At 51.3% G+C, this 21,264-nt stretch overlaps 1 protein-coding gene and 1 long non-coding RNA gene across 16 annotated transcripts in view; one reads left to right on the top strand and one right to left on the bottom strand.

Annotated features, from left to right (window-relative positions):
- Prdm16 (PR/SET domain 16) overlaps positions 1–21,264 on the bottom strand; it is a 324,217-nt gene that overhangs the window by 182,501 nt on the left and 120,452 nt on the right.
- Positions 12,014–13,203, top strand: LOC102555433 (uncharacterized). The gene is made up of 2 exons (XR_015620569.1): positions 12,014–12,303; positions 12,760–13,203. It is a non-coding gene; the product is annotated as an uncharacterized LOC102555433 (long non-coding RNA).

Here is a 21,264-nt window from a genome sequence, read left to right on the forward strand (position 1 = left end):
AGTCCTACGCTTGCACCCGTGTGATGGAGTTAAGGCTGAGGAAAGCAGAAAGCCAGGAATCCGTGCATGGCTGGGGCATTTGTGCCAGGTCCCTGATTTGTCAAGAAAGTTGTGTCCAAGGTTACAGCAAATGTCCACCATCCAAATACCTGATCCAAATTGTATTTCCCCACAACTCATGATAGGAAAGGCAGGCTTTAGATGAGCTTAATCTGACCTAAATTAAGTGGAGGGGAGAGATCCAAACAATTTTTTTTTTCCCCAGAGCTGGGGATCGAACCCAGGGCCTTGCGCTTCCTAGGCAAGCACTCTACCACTGAGCTAAATCCCCAACCCCCAAACAATTTTATTTTAGATTTTTGGGCATACTTTTGTGTGTGTATACAGATGCATGTATGTGGGTTCACATGCTTGTGTGGGGGGTGTGGCACAGGATATCTTGAGGTTAAGTAGTAGGGGTGATTGGCTAACAAGCCCTGGGGATCTGCCTGTCTCTATCTCCCCAGCACCGAGATAAGGGTGTCCTGCTTTTTTTTTTTTTAAAATAGATTCTATTAACCCTGGCCCTCCTGCTTGACTGACTGAAGCATTGCCCCAACTCTTTGTCACACTGTGATCATCAAAAAGTCTCTCTTCCTCTAGTCACCTTGGAGGGAATCTTTGTTTGTGTGTGACTCGAGAACACCTGTGTAGAGTGTGCAAGGCCTGCTGAGCCCAGGAACTGCCCAGACAAAAGATGAACTTCGGCTCACAGCACAGCTCTTATTAGTCAGAAGATAACAGGCGTTATAAACTCAGAAAATGTTTGCTCACCTCAAAAATCAATAGTGCCCCCGTCATCAACGCTGTGGTTAACTGTACCCGTCTCAGAATGGATCCAAGTTGTACTTACTTGATAATTTCTTAATAGTACAGAGAGACTTTTTTTCTGGCTAAGGTTGAGGCAGGGCCACTCTGGTTTCATGAAGACATGGTTGACACGGCTAGGGGCATGGTGAGGACAGGGCTTCCACTAGCTCATACAGCCTGCGGCACACGTACTCTGTAAGTGGGGGCTCAAACTGTAGTTTCCTTGGCAGATTCTATTGCCCTGCACTACTGCCCTGAGTTAGTGCACGTGGATGGGCCACCTGAACCCAAGGCACATCAGCATTAGAGTGAAAAATCTAATCATTTTCATAGAGGCAGGAAAGGATCTGCACTGAGCTCTAAGTCAGTCACAACTTCAAGGGCAGGAGTGCTGGTCCTCAGCCCAAGCAGCACGTGGGAAACAGCCCGGGCTCTGCAAAATACCGAGGCCCCGCCCACTGCCAGAGGTCATGTTCTGGGCTCTGCCTGGGCCAAGCCGCCAGCAGTTCTGGAGTGCAGCCAGGACAGAACACAGGCCCTGAACAGTAGCTAGTGAGCAAGGCCTCGTGGGCAGGGCCCAGAGCGTGCCAGGCCCATCTCTGGGCAGGGCCCAGTGGGGTGCAACACTTGAAGCTTGCTGCAGGCCACAGACAGGTTTCCTTAGGGAGCAAAAGTGGAAGAGTTGGTTTAATACCTTCACCCTTCAGTCGCAGGGGGAGGGCAGGGTGGCTTCACTGGAGAAAGAGTATGCTGGTGCTCAGGTCTGTTAGGAGGCTTGACTCCTTCCTGCTCAGAATGATAGAAAAAAATACATCCTGAGCCCTGGGCCTCCCAAGCAGCGGCCAGCCAGCAGCTAGGGGGGCGTCTTGCCTATTGTTTACTGGCTCTCTTACCTGGAGGAGGTCAGCCTGGATCTATTTGCTTTGGGTATAGAAGGGTGAGAGGGAGGGAACCTGAGCTCAAGGTCAGGGCACCTGCTGCTGAGGCCAGCCCTGCTATGCACCTGCTAGTCCCTCCTTCCTGTCCCCGTCTGCATGTTGCCACTGGAGATCTGTGGTTCAGAGGTGTGGGCTAAGAGTATGTTCTCCTTGTGGGAACCCACACACGTGGTGTGTGTGTGTGTGATGTGTGCATGTGAGGTCAGGCAAAACAGGTCCTCTGTCAGTGGGTGGGGCCTCAGCACTTTGCAGGGTCTGGAGGCAGATGAGTGACAAGATCTCTTCATGAAGTTTTTACAGCCGTGTTTGAGACCATGCACTTTCTTGCAGAGTTCACCCTACCGAGCAAACTCTAAGAAAGTTTTCAAGGTTTGTGCTCTGGGCTAAGAGTATATTCTCCATACGGGAAATGCCTCTCCCCCCACCCTCCCTGCCAACCACAGGCCCCTACACCCATGTATGCTCTGTTTGTATGGTATATGTGCATATGAGCTCATGCAGGACACACAGGACACATGAACATCTCTACACATGTGTGTGCTGTGTGTGTGGTATATGTGCATATGAGCTCATGCAGGACACACATGACACATGTACATCTCTACACATGTGTATGCTGTGTGTGTGGTATATGTGCATATGAGCTCATGCAGGACACACATGACACATGAACATCTCTACACATGTGTATGCTGTGTGTGTGTGGTATATGTGCATATGAGCTCATGCAGGACACACATGACACATGTACATCTCTGCACATGTGTATGCTGTGTGTGTGGTATATGTGCATATGAGCTCATGCAGGACACACATGACACATGTACATCTCTACACATATGTATGCTGTGTGTGTGTGGTATATGTGCATATGAGCTCATGCAGGACACACATGACACATGTACATCTCTACACATATGTATGCTGTGTGTGTGTGGTATATGTGCATATGAGCTCATGCAGGACACACATGACACATGAACATCTCTACACATGTGTATGCTGTGTGTGTGTGGTATATGTGCATATGAGCTCATTCATGCAGGACACACATGACACATGTACATCTCTACACATGTGTATGCTGTATGTGTGTGGCATATATGCATATGAGCACACGCAGGACACACATGATACATGCACATCTCTATGTATATGCACATGTGTCTATGTGCATGTGTCTAGCACACTCATACTCTAGATAGCTCAGGGCCAGACAGGAAAGGGAGCCAAGGAGAAAAGGACAAATTCCAAATGCCTGTCCTGCCCCCACTGGCTTGGGAACAGTGCTGCGTGTCTTTCTGTGATTGATGGCCTCGGCAGTAACTCTTTATTTTTACTGGAGAAAATATAGTACTTACAGACTGCGTCCATTCAGGACAAAGGGGTCTCCAACAATACAGCTGTGGGCATTCCCTCTCCACTCGCACAAAGACAACACACACCCAGGCTACTCTTTACATCGTGTGTAAAAAAAGTCCCACATACATTATCTGGTTTGAGTGTGTCTCTTACATCGTGGGTCAGAAGCTCAGAGAGGTCAAGCGACTGTCCGAGGACACACAGCAGGAAGCTCGGCCTGTTTCCAGTGCCTCGGGCTTTTCTCTGTTTCCTTAAAGACTAGAGTGAGGCAGTGGGTCTTTCTGAGGCTGTCGCTGAACACCAGAGTGTTCTCCAAGATCGCTTTGTCCTAGAGTTGCATATGGCAGCCCTAAAGCAGGCATCCAGGCATCAGCAGTGAGCGGCTCTGATGCTAAGGCACAGCCTCCACCAGACCCATTGTCAGCCTCTGCCTCAAGAAATCCTCCTGGGTCGTGTAATGGCCTTGTACTCCCCAGACAGGATGTGCTGGGCTTAGGAACACTGCAATCTGCATAGCCAGTGGCAGATGTACCTTGTTCTTGTGGGGCTGTTTTTCCCAGAGCTGGGTTGGGCTGAGCTCTCTTGACACCTGTGACTAGGACTCCACAGACAGGATCTCCTCTGTACAGGAGACCCTCCAAGGAGGTGAGTAGACTACACCCCTAAAGTGGTTTCAACACAAGAAGTCACCAGGGAATAGGGAAGGGAATGGGGGAGCTTCCTCTAGTGGGGTCCAGCACTGTAGAGAAGCCACCTTCCCCGTGCTTTTTGCTGAAGGGAACCCCGAGCATCTCAGCTAGGCAGCAGGACGTGAGAGCCAGTGACGCCTCATGCTCCTGGATCCGGCTGCTTCCTCCTCTACACTGATCCTGCACGACCCAGTCTGGGGTGCAAGCTGCATGGAGGTGAAAGACTTAGAGAGGCCAGAGGCATCTTCCCGGGGTGAGTCTGCATGGGTCAGACCTGGGGCTGACCTGTCAAGTCTGGCTGGCTGTGACAGCCTGTGGTTCCTGGCATTGGGATCTCCTTTCGGATCAGGCCTGAGGTGAGTGGGCTTGAGACCCGCAGAGACGTGCGGAAGGAGGTGTCGCGTACAGATGGACAGACGGGTGTGGGCCGAGCAGGGAGAACGGATGCTTTTATCACAGCTCGTGTGGGCATGTAATGGTTGTCCTCTGTCTGGAGCCGTGGGCAAAGCTGTCTAGGTCCTGTGAGAGCCCAGGAGGCTTCTACTGGCAGAGGTTGTGTGGTCAGTGTGGAGGCTCATTATTACTTGAGTGCCAAACATCTGTGGCCCAACGACCGCCTCGCTGTCTCCCAAGGGAGACTCCGGTGGTTCCTGGTCCTTACTCTACCCAGACTCTGTGAAGAAGACACCACGACTAGAGGAACCCAAGAAGCGGGCACAGCCTTGTCTTTGCATCCCAGACTGTGAGAGATTCTGCCCAGACTTTTAGGGCAGTGAGGTCCTCCAGGTCAGAAAAAGACTCCAAATTCCCTGCTGGATGCCCCCCTCTTCCCTGTCAGCCTTAAGACATTATCTACCCTGATCTCAGGGGCAGAGCTGTGGCTGGGGGGGGTGGGGTTGGGGTGAGGATTTTATCTTTGGGTTCCCAACTGATGTGGACCAGCCAGGGTAATCATTAACCGGCTTCTGCCAGCTCCTTTCTGAAGACGATTCCACCCTCCCAGAGGCTCACTGCCTGGCCCTGGCCCTCTCCTCCCACGCTGGACCCTTCCCCCGCCCAGCTCTGCTGCACTCTGAGGGGAGAGAATGAGAAAGCAGGTCCTCCGGGAGCTGGCACGGCAGACAATGTGTGTCTTGTGTGAGTAATTTAGCGCTGTGGCCAGTCAATCTGGTTTCTGGGCCCGCTGCCCTGACCCTCTTAGAGCTGCTGGCTCTCGCCAGCACAGTGTGAAGCATTTTCTTTCACTGCTCTGACACTCCGCAGATTGAGACGTCAGCCCGGTCCAACTACAGCAAATTAGCAATTTTTCTTTTGCTAATTGGAAATAAAAACGTTTGCCGAGGGAGCTGTTTGTCGGCATGCGGTTTTCGGTTTCTGTGCACGGGGAGGCTGCGTAGAAAACACATCCCCAAGGCGCTGTGCACCCTGGGGCTGGGGGCCCTCTGATACAAATGCGAAGGGGCCCTCTGTTCATGGTGCAGAGATATTCCCCCCTGCTCTAATCCCAGAAGCTATTGCTCTACCAGATGAATATCCCCATGTCTCTAAGATCCTTCCTCTGGAGGACCATTCTGTACTTTGAGGAATCATTAGGGTCCAGCAGGTGGCAAAGGCTTCCGGGGCAAGCTGGTGAAGAAGTTCTTCACCAAAAAGGGGGACGCTAAAAACAGGAGGGAGAGCCATGGCAGCTCATGCCTCCCTGAGCACAGAACACATCTCCCAAAGAGCCAGGAGGGTAAAGAGACTTCCAGAGTATCATGCAGTATGTCTGCCCTACACCCATGCTGCCCGGTGTTGTGTCTGGGGTGGAAGACATCCCTAGTCTGGCCTCATTTTAGTTCCAAGGTACAGAGACCCTGGCCCTTGAGAAGACACCAGAGTGAAGACACCTCTAGAGAGCTGATAAACACTGTCCTTTAAGGAGAACAAAGAGAAACAGACGGAGGAGCAAAGCCATCATCTAGGAGGGCTGCCTAGACCCAAACCCAGAGAGCTACATTTCAGAAGTCTGCCAATAAACAGGTCCATCAGTGTCCACTCGTGTATGCGCATGTGTGCATGCACGAACGTGTGAGTAACATGGCTGATTGGGCACCCCAGCCCACCAGTGTGACAGATCATCCCTATGTACAGACCGTGCCCTCTATGTCTAGGGCGGATCAGGAATTCCAGGCTGCAGGCCAGCACACAAAGGGTTACCGAGCCTCCTCCTTCCCTCTCTCTTTCCTGATAAAGCTTTTGACAGCCATGCCTAATAATTCTTTCTGTTAGAATCTTTTCTTGATGTCTTTATGCGAATATGAAATCCGGATGAAAGGATGTGGGGCGGGGGGGACCCCTGTGAGAGAGGAAAAAGTATCAACCAGAGAGGAAGGAAGACTATCCTGCAGCTCCCTGCTGGGAGTCAGTGGCTCCCCTGCCCCACCCCCAATCCGTGCTAAGGCTGTTGAGGCCCTCTGTGACTGGCCAAGTCTTCCTCACTTAGGCTTGACAATAGTGTCCTGTCAGAAATGGTTGAGGAGAGGTGACAACAGCGAGGTCGGCTCCCTCGTTGCTGTTGTCGGGTGAAGGATGCCCTCTGCCTTGCGCTTGGCTACCTTCCAAGACCCCAACATCGGTGACAGAGGAGAGAAGGCCAAAGAGATGGGGGCGGCCCAACAACTCACTTTGGCATCAGGGAGATGGTGGTGTGGGGGCAGAATGAAGGTAGCACCCTTGATAGTTGTAGGCAGCAGCTGGCAGAGGTCACAAGAAGCCAGGTTGCCTCTTCCAGGAGTTTGGACTGGGCAGCAGCAGCCAGCGGGGCCAGTGAGACTTCAGTTGGGTATCTTGCCCTAGATACAGTCTTTGCTGGCTGGGGCTGGAGCACCCCTCTCCTGCCCCATGAACTTGAGCTAGTGCAAACTGTGTGAATGGCCAGATCTAGAGGGGCTGGATTCCATCTCCTGAGGTTCCCCAGCTCGAGCTTCATTATGCTCCAGAGCGAGAACTGAAGAGAATGCTTTTTTTCTTCTCTGGTTCTGACCTGGCCCGAGCCAGAGGGACCATAAAACTGGCATAGAGAGGGTTGTTCCCTTGGGGTCCTGTTTCCATTCCAGACCAAATAAGTCAGGATGGGGATGGGGCACCAGCCAAATGTCACAGTGCCGCTTTTTAGACGAGAGTCACCGAGCCCCCCTCCCCCACCATGCCAGGCAGCTCATCTCTATGTTCGCCAAATCCAGAACTCCTTGCTGATGAGCTCCAAATGCCAGGCCACCCTGGGCCATTTCCAGCAGGAAGCAATCACCACCGGTTAATGGAGAATGGAGAAGCCCAGCTTCCTTGTGGAAGAGAACGATGGGGGATAACTGTACCACAGCTTTTGAAATCCCATTTTGGAATGTGCTTCAAAAATGCCACGACACTGATGGAGACTCTTGGTCAGAGGGTCTGACATCACTGGCTCAGGTGCAGGTGTCTCTCCTTTGCCCTTACAACACTGCCACAGGAAGAATAGTGGACTTTGAGATGAATCTCAGGAGGAAGGCTTGCCTGAGCCCAGTTGTGGTTGGCCATAGCCCTGGAAAGGTGAAGATGGGGCCGGGAGGCAGAGACAAAGGGGGAGAAGACTGAAGTGGGGTGGAGGGGTGAGGGAGAATGAACAAGAATCTGCCCACCCCAGTTCTCCGTGCTGCTGGCCACGGGTGAAGCCCCACTTTCCCTACTATTAAACAGTTTAGATGTCTCTGGCTTCTGGCTCGCGGCTGACTTTCATTTTGTGAGGGATCAAAGGGCAGTGGTTCCGCTCCCCAGGTTTAGGAAGGTTCAACCTTCCCAGTCACCTGCTACATAGTTCGGTCTGTCTGCAGCAGCCCGCCAGCAAGAACCACTTCAGACATCTCAGGAGCCTGTGAGCTCCTGCACGGGGCAGCCTTTGTAGAGCCTTCTTGGAGGCAGGGGTGGGGTGAGGCGGGGTGGGGCGGTGGGGGCGTACAGGGCCAGGGCTACAGATGCACGCATGCTCCGTGGAGCTCTTCTCTCTACTGCGGCTCCGCATCCGCCCAGCCGCTGCGGAGACCACGACGAGGACGTGAGAACCTCACAGCCCTTTTTGTTGGTGGGACACTATTTGGACGTGGCTCGTCCTACATCTCGAGGGCCTGGCAACTGCCTCATCAGCACAAATTTCTCTCCCCCAACATTTCTCTGTGATATGCGGACGCATTTTTTTCCCATGGAAAGAAAGTGTGGCCTTTGTGAGGGAGGGGCGGGGGGGAAACGGCCGGGCCTGAGTTACAGTAAAGATTAATCCCGAACAAGAGACAAGAGACAGAGACAAAGAGCATCACACACTTCGGCTCTCAATGGATGTTTTCATAAATGTATGAATAATTTAAATTATCATTGCCGAGTATTTATTCGAGTGTTTCAGGGGGAAAATGCCTCCTCTTTTCTCTCCCCCGATTCCTTTCATTTTTTTGCCTCATCTCTTTTATGTACTGCATGGGCTGTTTTTTGCCATCTGAATCGGCCTGGAACAATGGGATGTAAGAAGCTGAGGGACCGAGGAAGAATACGGCCCTTGTTGCCGACGCCGCGCTGACATTGATTAATGAGGGTGCGGACACGGGCAGAATTTGTGAGAGCCGAGGGGGAATCAGGACCTGAGGGCATCCGAGGAGGAGGGCAGGGGCTGGCAGGGAGAAGGCCTCAGCCGCCCTCCACGCCCAGTGGGAAAGGACAGGGGGGACGTGTGGCCTCAGAGCCACCAGCACTGATGGGCGGGTGACTCAACAGGTCCATGGAAGACGGTGCCAGGGTGGGGGTCCTTGGGACGATGCCCACCTGCCTGTCAGGCGGATGGAGCTGCCACAGAGCTAGAAGGATCGAGCAGGGTGGCCCTGCCCAAGGCCTTCTCCTCCCGTCCCATGCTCACCTCCAATGCTACCTTTCCTGCTCTGGGGTCTGAACCCAGAATGACCCGGTTCCTAAGAGGCTCGGCTTTTCGGGAACCCGATGGACCTCGTCCTGTGGATGGGGCCTGCCAGACTTCCTGACAAGATTCAAAAGCTACCTGCCAATGCGTAAAAAGCTATAAGCTGTGAAGTGGGCTGGCTGTGTGGGGCAGGATTCTGTTCATCTTACCCTCTCTTTCATATTTATTGATATTTTCACCAGAGATGCTGTTGGGGGGGTTGGTCTGCTGTGCTGCTATGTGTTCAAATGCTAAACTCTGTACCCCAAGATCTAGCTGCCCCAAGAGAGGCGAATTCCCACATACACCACCAGCTTTGGTTGTGCAAACCTTGCTCCCCAGTTTAAAACTATTGGTTAAATAAAGGCGGCCACAGCCAGTTACTGGAAGAGAGAGAGAGAGGTAGGTGGGTTTTCAGTTACATGGCTGGGGATCCCAGGTAGGGACCAGGAGGAGGAAAACGATGAAAGGGACAGGAGATCTCCATTAGGTATGATGGACCAGGATCTTGTGCCCGAGGAAAATGGACACTGTGGGCAGACTGGTGGAATGGAAATAACCCAGGAAGGCACAAACAGCAAGTATTCGGGGAGCACAGGTAGGGAAGTAGCCCTTAGAGAATTAGATTAAGGGGGTAATCCCCCCAGTAGTCGCACAAAAGCTAAATAAATAAATAAAGGGCAGTCTGAACCCCATTCATTTGGAAGCTAGACGGGGATAGAAATAATCATATTAATTTGCAAGATTCTCATTTAGTTCTGACTCAAGACCCTCCCCTAAGGTGACACTGGACTTCAGGACAGACCCTCTGGACAAGAGGTAGTGCCATTGTCAGCAGAGGGGATTGTGGGGTGACTCTATAAGGATGGCCTTTGTCAGCAGGGTTTAGCATCCCTACCCAGTCTCCAGCCATTGGAGGGAACCTTGAGAGAACCAGGCACACACACCATAGAGGCCTCAGTAACAGAGCAGGACATTCACAAATTAGTGAGGAGGGGGCTTCTGGGTGCTTCTAGGTGTTTTTCAGAGAATCTCTGTGCTTCTGGGGCTGGGCTATCAGGCTGAGCTCTGCCCACAGGTGTGTCTGCCCAGCAGAACCCACCATGTTATGCCAAGCAATGAAGGAACTCTGGAGCTGCATCTGTCTCTGGGAGTGATACTCATCTGGTGTGTGTGTGTGTGTGTGTGTGTGTGTGTGTGCGCGCGCGCATGTGCGTGTTCATGTGTGTGTGTGCATGTGCATGTTCATGTGTGTGTGTGCGTGTGTGTGCATGTGTGTGCGAGCGTGTGCATATGCGTGTTCATGTGTGTGTGTGCGAGCGTGTGCATATGCGTGTTCGTGTGTGTGTGTGTGTGTGTGTGTGTGTATGTGTGTGTGTGTGTCGGGGGCAGATTCTCAACCCTGCAGTTACTACAGAGGTGACTCTTGCTCACAGCCTGGAGTCTAAGCTCAGGAGGATGGTCCTTCTAGAAACTAGCTCCCCAAATCTTCTGTCACTTCACCTGCTCAGACTATCTAACCCAGCGCCATTTGCTCAGAAGCAAAGAGGGTAGCTGAGGGTTATGTGCCGTTTCTGGAAGTATCTAGATTACATCTAATAAGAATGTTTTTCTATGTCTTACACTTTCCCTCTGCAGCAGACGTTTCTACCGGGCCAGTCACATGACCTCCAGATACAGCAGGCTGTGTATGATAAGGCTGCAGGCTCCATCCAGATCAGTCTAACCAAGTGACTCCATGGGACTTGGACACCTGTCTGGTGATATTCTCCTGGCCCCATCTTTTCACTCAGAGCATACCCTCTCACCCGCGTGCTTCTGAGTTAATGTCCCAGGCAGTGTGCCCTGATAAAGATCTGGAACTGTGGGATTAATGGGGGGTGGCCAGGCCTCCCGGGAGGGCGGCATTTGGCCTCCAGAGTCCTGGCCTCCAGCCTTGCTGGTGACCTTGTTTGTGGGCGACCTCAAGAGATCACAGCGTCCTGGAAATCCCATTTCTGCAGTCCTCCTTGGAATGGTGTTCCCTGGCAGTATTTAGTGCATCTGTAACAGATACCTAGTCCTGGGATGGGGGTGCTTACAGTGTCTGAGCACCAGGGGACTTGGGCTTTCAGGTAAAACCAAAGGAACTTCATCAAGGACCCCAACATGAAACCCTGCATACTACCTTGTCACTACATGAATGGCAAATTATAGTCATCATGATACTGCAATCCTGGGGGCCTGCCCTGTGTATAACACCCCTGACTCCATTGAGACAGTTGGGAGTATAGTGTCAGCAAATTAAGCCAAGCACATGACTAAGACTAAATGGGTTGGCCACGTTTAATTCATGCAGATTTGGGGCGGGGCAGGGAACCTATTGTTTCTTTCCCTCCCATCTTTGAATAGGGGGTGCTGACTAACTAATTTGGGGGATCCAAAAAACCTGTGTTTGTGGTTGCTAGGGGTAGTGGCTCCCTTCTGGCCAATGGGAGCTGCCCATCACGCAGAATGTGATTTCGGGTCACTTCTGCAAGTGTAGCCCTCCAGGAAAGCAAGTGCCAGTGTATGTGGTGGTGGTGTTGGGGGGAGGGGAACAGGTCTTTCTTTACTGCAATGAAATCCCAATTTTCAGAAAGGCTCCCAAGTCCCCTACACATAACTCCACTAGCAGGAAATCTCTAAGTGTATGCGGAGAACACTAAGAAGGGCAACAGGGGAGGTTCAGGAGTTCCATAGAGTGTCCCATGACTGTCTTCCAGGGGGAACACATCTCAATGGTAGTCTCTGGAGGCCAACTTTAAGGGAGGGGACAAGAAGGCGGAACCAAGAAGAGGGAAGAGGGCATTTCTCTTGTGCGGGGAGCTGTGGAAAACTGGCAGGAACCAGAAGGACACCATCTCATCTGTTTTAATATGCGAGAGCCCCTACACTGTGACAGATAAGGCAATGGCTGGTGCTTAAGACAGGCCAGGAATGTCCCTCCTCTCCAGTCGAGGGACAGGCTAGTTCCAGCTGAGACACACGCTCCCCCCAGCCCCCATGACAGAGCAAGGACAGGTACTAATAAATGAGAAGAACTTTGGGAGCCTCTGTGTGTCCTCGGTGGGCAACGACTGGGATCCTTGGGGGTGCCCCTCCTCCATCAAACTGGGCGGGGGTGTCAGGATCACCTGAAAAGGCGGCCAAGGGTGACCCAAGCCCTGATCCCCTGTGGGACAACGAGGAGCTTAACTAGCCCCGGGCTGCATGAAAGAGGAAGGGAGGCCAGAGAACAAAGCTGTGCCAATTTGCTCTTTGGGGCATTGTGCAAACTGGCCCCTTTCCCAGCGTATCACTCTCCCATTGAACAAGGTCAAGCGCCGCCACAGTCCTTCCGCAGCCCTGATGGGTTTTCAGGAGCTGGTGAATGGCGTGCAAATTAGCCAAATCCTCGGGAGCCTCGTTACTGTCACTCCCAAACCGAAGCTCCAGAGGCAACGTGAGGATTAATCAATCCAGAAAGCTCGCCCATTATCAAAGCAAGGTAGGAAGCTATTCATTGTCTTCCTTCGTGTTCCCTCCATCTTGCCGTTGCCTGCCCTGAGGCGGCTCTGGCAGAAGACTCCTACCCGTGCCTGCCCTGCCCAGAGGCTCGCTCAGGGCCACAGAAGCCACAGAGCCTGTGGGACTCTCTGCTTGCCAGAACTGGTACTGGCTTGGCCCTTGCAGGGGAGGGGAGGGGCAGATGGCTCCACATTGTCAGCAAGACCAAGGATCGGAGGAGTCCCAGTCCCAAGGAAGACATTACCTGGATCCAGGATTCAGGTCAGCTGTAATCCCATAATCCCAGCTCTACCAATAAGAAGGCCTCTTTCAGATAAACTGGCTTTCCCAGGAACCCAACCAGCATCTGCATAGCACTGGGTTGAGCTCACAGCTTTTCGAGCCTGATTCCACCCCACTGGATGCTTACTAATGCCTTCTCCATTTTACATTTGAGGTGGAAGACACACCTACACTTCGACTGACAGTTCAACCCTGACACGTGTCAACGTATGGCAGAACACCTCGAGGTTGGCAGCCCTGAACCCACACCAGCAAGTGACCAGTGAGCAAGCAAACATGGTGTCTAGTGAGCAGTTACGGCATATACAGTCCATGAGGAACTGGAGAAACACCGCGTTAAGGGATTCGGAATAATCTCTGAAATGAACAGACAGGCCAATATCCAGCGACTCTATAAATATAAATCTAATGAGTTCGTAGCTAAAGAATGAGTCAGCAAATTTATCTACTAAATAAAGATGAGCGAGTGAGTAAATATTTAAAGAACGACAGTAATTTGTGTCATTAACCAACACGCACAGGGTGGGCCACTTAGCAAATATCTATACAAGCGAATGCACAGATATCAAATGAATAAACAAACACATGAAAATGCAAAGATGAGTGAACAAATTGTGAATGAATAAATATCTAAGGATGGTGAGTGATTGGACAGATGTTATACGAATTAATTTATAAGAAAGTATCTAATGTATATGATAGATAACTTGGTAACAGAAGAGTAAGAAAGTATCTAATGAATGGATAAACTGTATCTAATGATGAATATATAAACTACTTGGCAACAGATGAGTAAGAAGATAAATAGTAAAAAGCAATTAAGTGTGAACATCTTCTGAATGAGAAGGGAACTGAGTGTCCACTTAGAGATCAGCATTGGGCTCTTTCCAGCCTTCTGACCCCATGGCACAATCACTGGTGAACTTTCCAGAACTCTAGCTCGCTCCGCACATGTCTGCCCTTCAAAGCCTGCCTTGATGTGTCTTATCAGCAGTCCCCAGTGGCATGACACGAGAGCCAGCAGCTGGTTAGAACTGAAACTAAAGCTTCCCTCCTCTAAGATGCCCACCCATTTCAGGCCGGTCCATCAGAGCTGTGGCCTCTGGCTGGGAGACTGGATTCTGAGTCTGTTGTGTCCGTTCATGAGTCAAGTGCCTCACGCCTTCTGGGGACCTCAGTTTTCCCATTGTCTCAATGAAAGAATCCCTTATCCCAGAGCTCAGGGATAGATGGATCAAGTAAGCGAGGCCTATAGATGAGTTCTACAAATCTTTCAGAGCTGTAGGGAAGCCAGTCACCTATTCATGCCATCTGACTTGCCCTCAAGATCACAATGGTAAAATCTTTTGCTCCCAAGAAGGAGGTGGCATTGTATAAGTCATATATTAACATATGAACATTCCCATAGAGGGAAGATCAGCTTCCACACCCACAGTAGTCCACTGATCTCCTCCATGCCTAGCTCTGGCTCTTGCTCCTCTGTCCTGGGCACACATAAGTGAACGTGACCTTTGCTAATTTTCCCATGGAGAAGGGGCTGGAGGCTGACCCAAGTCTGTCCAAGGCAACGCCGAGCAGATGTTGAGAGTCAAGACAGGCCATGAAACATGAAAGAACTGTGTTCCCAAAGTGAAAGGTGGGGCATTCTCTGGACTCCGTCATGTTTAAGCTTGCTTGATAAATCCCAATCTATGATTTGTCCTGCCTCCTTATCACCCTGTTCCTTTTCCATTCAGGCATGAGCGTCTACCAGATAAATGATTAATTTTTTTCTTGTCCTTGGAACCAACACTTTCCCATATTTTTGACTCCACCCCCCACCACCCCCCTCTCAATGTCATCTTACATACGGGGAAAACATAGACCTGCCCCTCTTTGCTCTCACTAACCCACCAGTCAGTGGAAAACAGCTAAAGCGAGTCACCACAAGCCCAAGGAATGCCAACTTTCTCACAACTCTCACACCTTCTTCCTGTTCGCAGGGGCCCTTGGGGTCAGCAAGCTCCCTGGGGGAGGGAAATGGAGGCCAACTCCCCCCATTGACCTGGTGGCCTTGGGCAGGGTGACCTGCTATCTGTGAAGCATGCAGGTGCCAATACAGAGCAGAGAATCAGCAGGTCCATGTGTCAGTAGGGGGGAAAAGGCAAAGAAGGTTTGCTTGGCTCTGAGGCCCCAAGGGAGGCAGCCACCCTAGTAAACTGTGGAGCCTGACTGCAGACACACATGTGGAACCTATGAGCGGGTGCTGAGTCAGGCAGGCTATCTGTTACCCCAGGACCAATTAACAGACAGGCAGACTGAGGCAGGTAACCGGTTATATACTAACATATCTTCAGGTCACTGAGTCAACAGGTATCAGCCCTAGCCCTCAAGCCCAGGCTTGCTCTGACCAGTGTGATTTGGCCACTTTATGAAGATGGGGCTGAGGTTTGCCACCCACCCCACCCCACCCATCTCCTATCCCCTCACCCCCACCCTCATACACCCATCCCCCAACTCCCACCCCGGCCCTAATCCCCGAGGGCTTTCCCAGTCTCTTCTGGTTCCTGGAAACTCCAGAGGCTTCAGATGGAGAACAGCAAGCTTGCAGGTGGCTCCTGAGCCTGCAGGTGGCCTCCCCCTCAGGAGCCACCTGCTACTGGAGCTTTGTGACTAAGAACTGGCTCTGGGGTGACAGAACGGAGCGATGGCCTTGAGTGAAACCTGGACTCACCATTGTCTAGAAAAATTCTGCCCTTAGGATTCTGGCTATAAAGAATAGGGCTTGATTCCAGGGAGGGAACTCCTGTTATCTGTCCCCAGGAAGATGGCGCATCCAAATTTTACCCATGCCAACCCACACTCATAATACAGCTACTGTATCGGATGGCAAGTGACAGTCTTTCTGCTGACTGGTATCAGCTGGGGCATGAAGAAGGGGACAGGAGGTCAGAACTGGGTAAAGGGTTGTGCTGCCGGCACTGTGTGAGCGGTGGTCTCCGAGAACAGGGTCACCTTCACCTGTGATCACCAGCTGGTGCTTTTTAATTCGAACCCCTTTCTTTCTCTTCCAAAACTGTCCACAAAGGTGCACGGGACTCAGAGAGCAAAGCGATGCCATTCACGGTGCGTCAAAGCACTGTGACTAGAAAGCTTGCTTTCCAACAACAGCCCTAGTCTCTTACATTGTGTCTACAGGACATATGTATGGGTCAGGACAGACTAGGTGTCTTGCAACTTGCAACTTGAGCTTTATGGTAGGAATTTGGGCCTTTGGCAAAACTAATAGTCTTCCCAGAGGCTTCGGGCCAGGGAGCTGGCTAGCCGGGCTCTGTGGATGTGTCTCCTCCACCAGGATACAAGTTACCTCGGGAGTCATAGGTCCCGTGACGACCTCCAAATCCTGGTGTAGGCAAGGCACAAGCCTCTCAAAGGGTCCATCAGTCCTTGTCTGTGGCCCCGGTTCCTGGTTAGCACACCCTTCATCCCTAATACCCAGGGTTTGTCTCCCATCAGCTTTAACCTTTGCAGACATCTAGAACTGTGGTCAGCTGGGAGTTGATATGGGTGAATGTCCTGGTCACACTTCCCTGAAGTGTGTAGATGTGCACCAACATCTGCAATTCATGTTTCCCTGTGTGTGTGTGTGTGTGTGTGTGTGTGTGTGTGTGTGTGTGTGTGTGACAGTATGGTCATGCATGAAGGAGTCATGTGGACACTCAGATGCAGACTCGGCAAGGATCAGTGCATGTCTGGAATTCATTCACTAAGACATAATTTCTGAGGTCTTTCCCTCTCATCTCTATCTTGCCGGTGGGCAAACCTGTCCACACAAACTCACAGGGTTCAGGAAGCCAGCTCTGTCTCCTTCCCTCTTTTATGATGTCCCCAGGACTTGGGGTGGAATGCCGGGGACTGAGCTTGGTAGGGAGACCTGGGTGGAACACGCTGCGTATCCCCAGAAAATGTTCCCTGACATGAGTCAGAAAAACAGCTTCAGGGGTTGGGGATTTAGCTCAGTGGTAGAGCGCTTGCCTAGGAAGTGCAAGGCCCTGGGTTCGGTCCCCAGCTCCGAAAAAAAGAACCAAAAAAAAAAAAAAAAGGAAAGAAAAACAGCTTTATTATGCTCATAAACTGTCCAGTTTCCACCTCAGAGGAGTTCAAGGATGTTCTGGGGGTGCCTCCTTCCCCTAGATGGACTCTGAGTTGACTGTGTCTTCTGTGTCAGAGATGACCCCAGAGTGTATACTGGAGCTCTCAGCCACCCAGGGACAGGATCTAAGTTTGCTATTCGCCGAGGTCTTTCCTGGACAGGACTGTCGGTCCACTTTAGGGTGCTATCACCCCTAGGTCACCACATACTGGTTGTGTAGCTACAGAAACGGGACAAAAAATAATGGGCGGGGCCTGTGTGGCAAAGGTGACAGGGAAGAGGGCCATCTGCTAGCCCTGAATCCGTTTGCAGTCCTTTGACTTAAATAACCTGCAAGAAAGTCTTCAGGAAGGACCGTGCTGGATCCCACTAGTGGGTGGGCGAAGGTGGTGGAACACTCACAGATTAGAAAAGAGGATAAGGTGATAAGAAGGCCGGATGGCGGCTGAGCACTGTGGTGGGGGATAGGAACCTGATCCTCCCCCCTTGCGATGGAGCTCAACTCCAGTAGCAAACAGGCTTGTGCAACAGGCAATTACAGGAGGCCAGGTCTGGCCAGGAAAGCCGGCCTGCCTGCCGGCCTGCCTGCCTGCCTGCCTGCCTGTACCTCAGGAGGGTTGGGCCCCAAACCTCACGCACAAGCCTTTCATCTCAGCCAGGCCTCCGCAGCCATCGGAGTCCCTCTTAATCCTCACTTTCTTTAAAAGATGGATTAGGCAAATCTCATCTGGAAAATTAATTAATATATGAATTCGACAAATATTTACTGAGCACAGAACTCCGTTAAGCTCTCCTCTTGTTATAATCCCGTAGCACCTCCCTCTCCTCACATGTTTCTTGGTCGTTCAAGTTTGGGACTGGTCCCCTTCTGTATTTTATAGATCTTTTTTTTTCTTTATTGCTGATTCTAACAACAGGTTTCTGTCCGATGCAACTTGAAGGATGCCGCTTTGCTACATACCCAGCCTCAGACTTTTACATAGGGGAACATGGCCACTGAAGGCTAAGGGCAGGTCTCTAAATGGTGAATCCCGGTGGACTTGGGGACCAAAGGGGGATCAGGGGAGCATCTGGAGCCTGTGGGTTCCCACCAACGGCCCTGGGATTATTTTCAATTTTCCTTCTGTGCCTGTCACTGGCAGTAGGTAAGTATGTCCTCGGGGCGCCCCGCCCCCAGCCAAACAAAAGTAAGCTTGCCTGTCGCTTCCCCAAGAAAGGGAGTCCTGGGCTTTTCAGGGCAGTGAATGGGGCCCCTCATTTAGGCAGCATTATATCAGGGCCTTCATTTCCCTTCCTCTCTTTACCTCATTCAGGGGGCTTCTGACTTCAACTAATTCGATCATAATCCCACCGGGTCTTCTCAGCCCCCCGTTCCGGAGCACATTGTCCAGGCCTAGCAGCCCCCCCACACAGGGGTCCCCTGTTCCAATTAGCCAACTGCTGGGACTGTCCCTTTCCACTCCTTTCCTGTCTGCCCGCCCATTTTTTTTTTAACCATTTCCCTTTTGAATTAGACACCCAAGAGCCTTCAAGGGCGAGCGTCTCACGCTGTGGGTCGGGCCCTGAGTGTGTGCAGGCATGGACACGGCATGCTTATGTCAAGCAGGTCAGTATCCTGTTTGGAAGCTTTAAAGATGAACAATAAACACCCCATGTCTCTACAGTTCCCCAGGCTTCACCACAGGTTGTCTAATCCCTGCTAGATGATTCTACCTGGCCAGCAGGCATTGGGGTGTTCCTGTGTTTGACCTTGGATGGGTTTTTTCTTCCCCTTCTCCTTTGCTAATTCGGAACCAGAGGGATGAAGCTGAGATTCCTTTCTACCTTTGTCTTGAAAATCCATACCCCACAGCTTATTCACAAACCAATCTTCCTCCCTGAGAAGTTTTTGGAACTCTCTAGGGACCAGTTCTCCCTCTGTGTGTCTGCAAGGGATACTTTGTTGCTAGTATAAAAAAAAAAAAAAAGGCGGGAACTGGATAAAAAAAAAAACCTAGCCCTGGGGCTGTCTAGATGGCTCAGTAGTAAATGGTTCTTGGCTAGTCTTGCCAAGGACCCAGGTTCCAGTTCCCAGCACCAACATGGTGGTTTATAACCATCCATACGTAACTCCAGGTCCAGAGGATCCAACTCCTCTCTGACCTCTGTGGGCACTAAGGCATGCAAACTTCTATGCACATAAAATAAAATAAAATAAATCTAAAATAAAAATGCTCACATTAAAATAGTATGTTATTGTTATGATCAGCTATGGCCTCATTGTCCATTTGTTACCAGGAGTAAGTTTCATCCATGCCTGGGACTACTACACACGTCTCCAGGCCACTCATGCTCACTCTTTTGGTCCCAGGGGTCTTGGGGATCACTAGGGCTGCAGGGCATTCTGCCTAAGGTGTGACTCTGCACAGGGGTCATTTCTTCCACTTGAGAATTACTCAGCCCAGACACTTGATCCCTGAAGGATCTGTTACGGGCTGAACTCTGTGCTACACCATGAATCTGCACACCCAAGCCCAAGCCTCCAGCACCAGGGAATGTGGCAGTCTCTGCCAATGATACGAATTGACTTAGAATAAGTAGAGTGCCTTTCATCCGGTCAGAGGTCAGGGACATTTGGAACTGAAGAGGTGGCTCAGCAGTTAAGAGCACTGTCTGCTCTTCTGATGAAGCCTAGCATGGGAGAGAGAGAGGGGGGGGGGGCATAGACAGAGAGACAGAGACAGAGAGACAGAGAGAAATAGAGACATAGACAGAGAGACAGAGACAGAGACAGAGAGAGACAGAGAGACAGAGACAGAGAGACAGAGACAGAGAGACAGAGACAGAGAGACAGAGAGACAGACACAGAGAGAGACAGAGACAGAGAGACAGAGAGAGACAGAGAGAGACAGAGAGACATAGACAGAGAGACAGAGAGACATAGACAGAGACAGAGAGACACAGAGAGAGACAGAGACAGAGAGAAAAGCTCCCACATATCTGCAACACCAACTCTGGGTAATCCACAGCCCTCTTCTTCCAGACCCTGTGGGCACTACATGCATGCAGTGCACAGACATTCACATGCAGGAGGAGTAAGCACGAAGCTCCTCAGCTTCTGGGTGACAGATCTACAAGCCATAGAATGCCAATGACTCCAGAAATCCATCCCTCCCCCGGATGCCTGGAGGGACATGGAGTGTACTACTCCATCCACACCAGAACACAGCCCAATATTTGTTCCAGCAGCCTCAGGACCCTAAAGCAGGCACCTGCCTCAGCCTATGCATTAAGATCAGGCATTTCCCACTATGCAGTTAACTGACTTTCCCACAAGAAACAATGATGACTCTGAGAACCCAGAGACTGGGCAGCAAGGCCACAGTTTACCAAACCAGTCTAGCAGGGTCCCACTTGAGGGCTGCGGCCCACTCCTGCAGCACAGATTCTTTAAGAATCTGCCCACACAGCAGCTTTTTCCAAATCTCTCAGGAGGGAGGAGGCCATGGGAGCCCAGCCCATTTGCTGGGGACACCTCTATAGCCCCAGCAGGTGCTTCCTTAGGGAGGGAGGAGCTCAAGACAGGAGGGAAGCTTGGGGAGGAGCCCGAGAATGGAAAGTCACTGCCAATATTAAATTAGCATATTTCAGATTCCACCAGGGACATTCTCAGCTATCATAAGCACCATAATCCAAAAGCCAGGTATGCTGGCCCACGCCTTTAATCCCAGCACACAGGAGGCAGAAGCAGGCGGATCTCTCTGAGTTCAAGGCCAACCTGATTGATCTACAGAACAAATTCCAGGACAGCCAGGGCCACACAGAGAAACTAAGTATTAAAAAAATCCAAGCCTAGCAAGCGCAAGGCCCTGGGTTCGGTCCCCAGCTCCGAAAAGAAAAAAAAAAAGGAAAGAAAAAACATGGGCTCCTGTCTGAGAACCCTGTTTAGCTGTTCTCTCAAGGCAACAGGTGTGGAATTGTCCTTAAAGGTTCACGCTGGAGAACATGTCACCAGCGGTCTCTCTGAGAAGATAGTAGTAGACACATCGCAGAGCGAGTAGGTTCCAGGACCAGCAGACAGGCATCCACTGACCATAGCTCTGGTCATTGAGTCCTGAACTGTCCCTGAAGTTTATGTCCAGGTAAACCCTCACTATGGACTTGGGGACTTCTCTGAAAGCACAGACATTTGCATCTGCAGCAGGTGGGCCGACTGGAACCTTCTAGAACTGTAAACTGCAGCTCAGGCAGTCCCTCTTAGATACTTGTTCGTGGAGTGGGCAGGGAGGTCAGAGTTGACTGGAGCTCTGTAAGCAGAGTTCTGGGTCTAGGATCAGCACACCCAGGATGGCATGTGAGTTCTCTCTCTTTTACACCTATCAGGCTGACTTACTGAGCTGTCTTTCCGTACTGAAGGAGGGCAGACAAGGTCTTAGCCACCTCTCCTGGGCACCCAGACCCAGACACCCCAGCCTCTTCAGCACACTTCTGGCTAAGTCTTTCAGCCAGTGGGCCTACCTTCACTTCCTGAGGCCACTGGCAGCCAAG

Source organism: Rattus norvegicus, chromosome 5 (genome assembly GCF_021556685.1).
Source record: "Rattus norvegicus strain SHRSP/BbbUtx chromosome 5, alternate assembly SHRSP_T2T, whole genome shotgun sequence".
Classification (NCBI taxonomy): domain Eukaryota; kingdom Metazoa; phylum Chordata; class Mammalia; order Rodentia; family Muridae; genus Rattus; species Rattus norvegicus.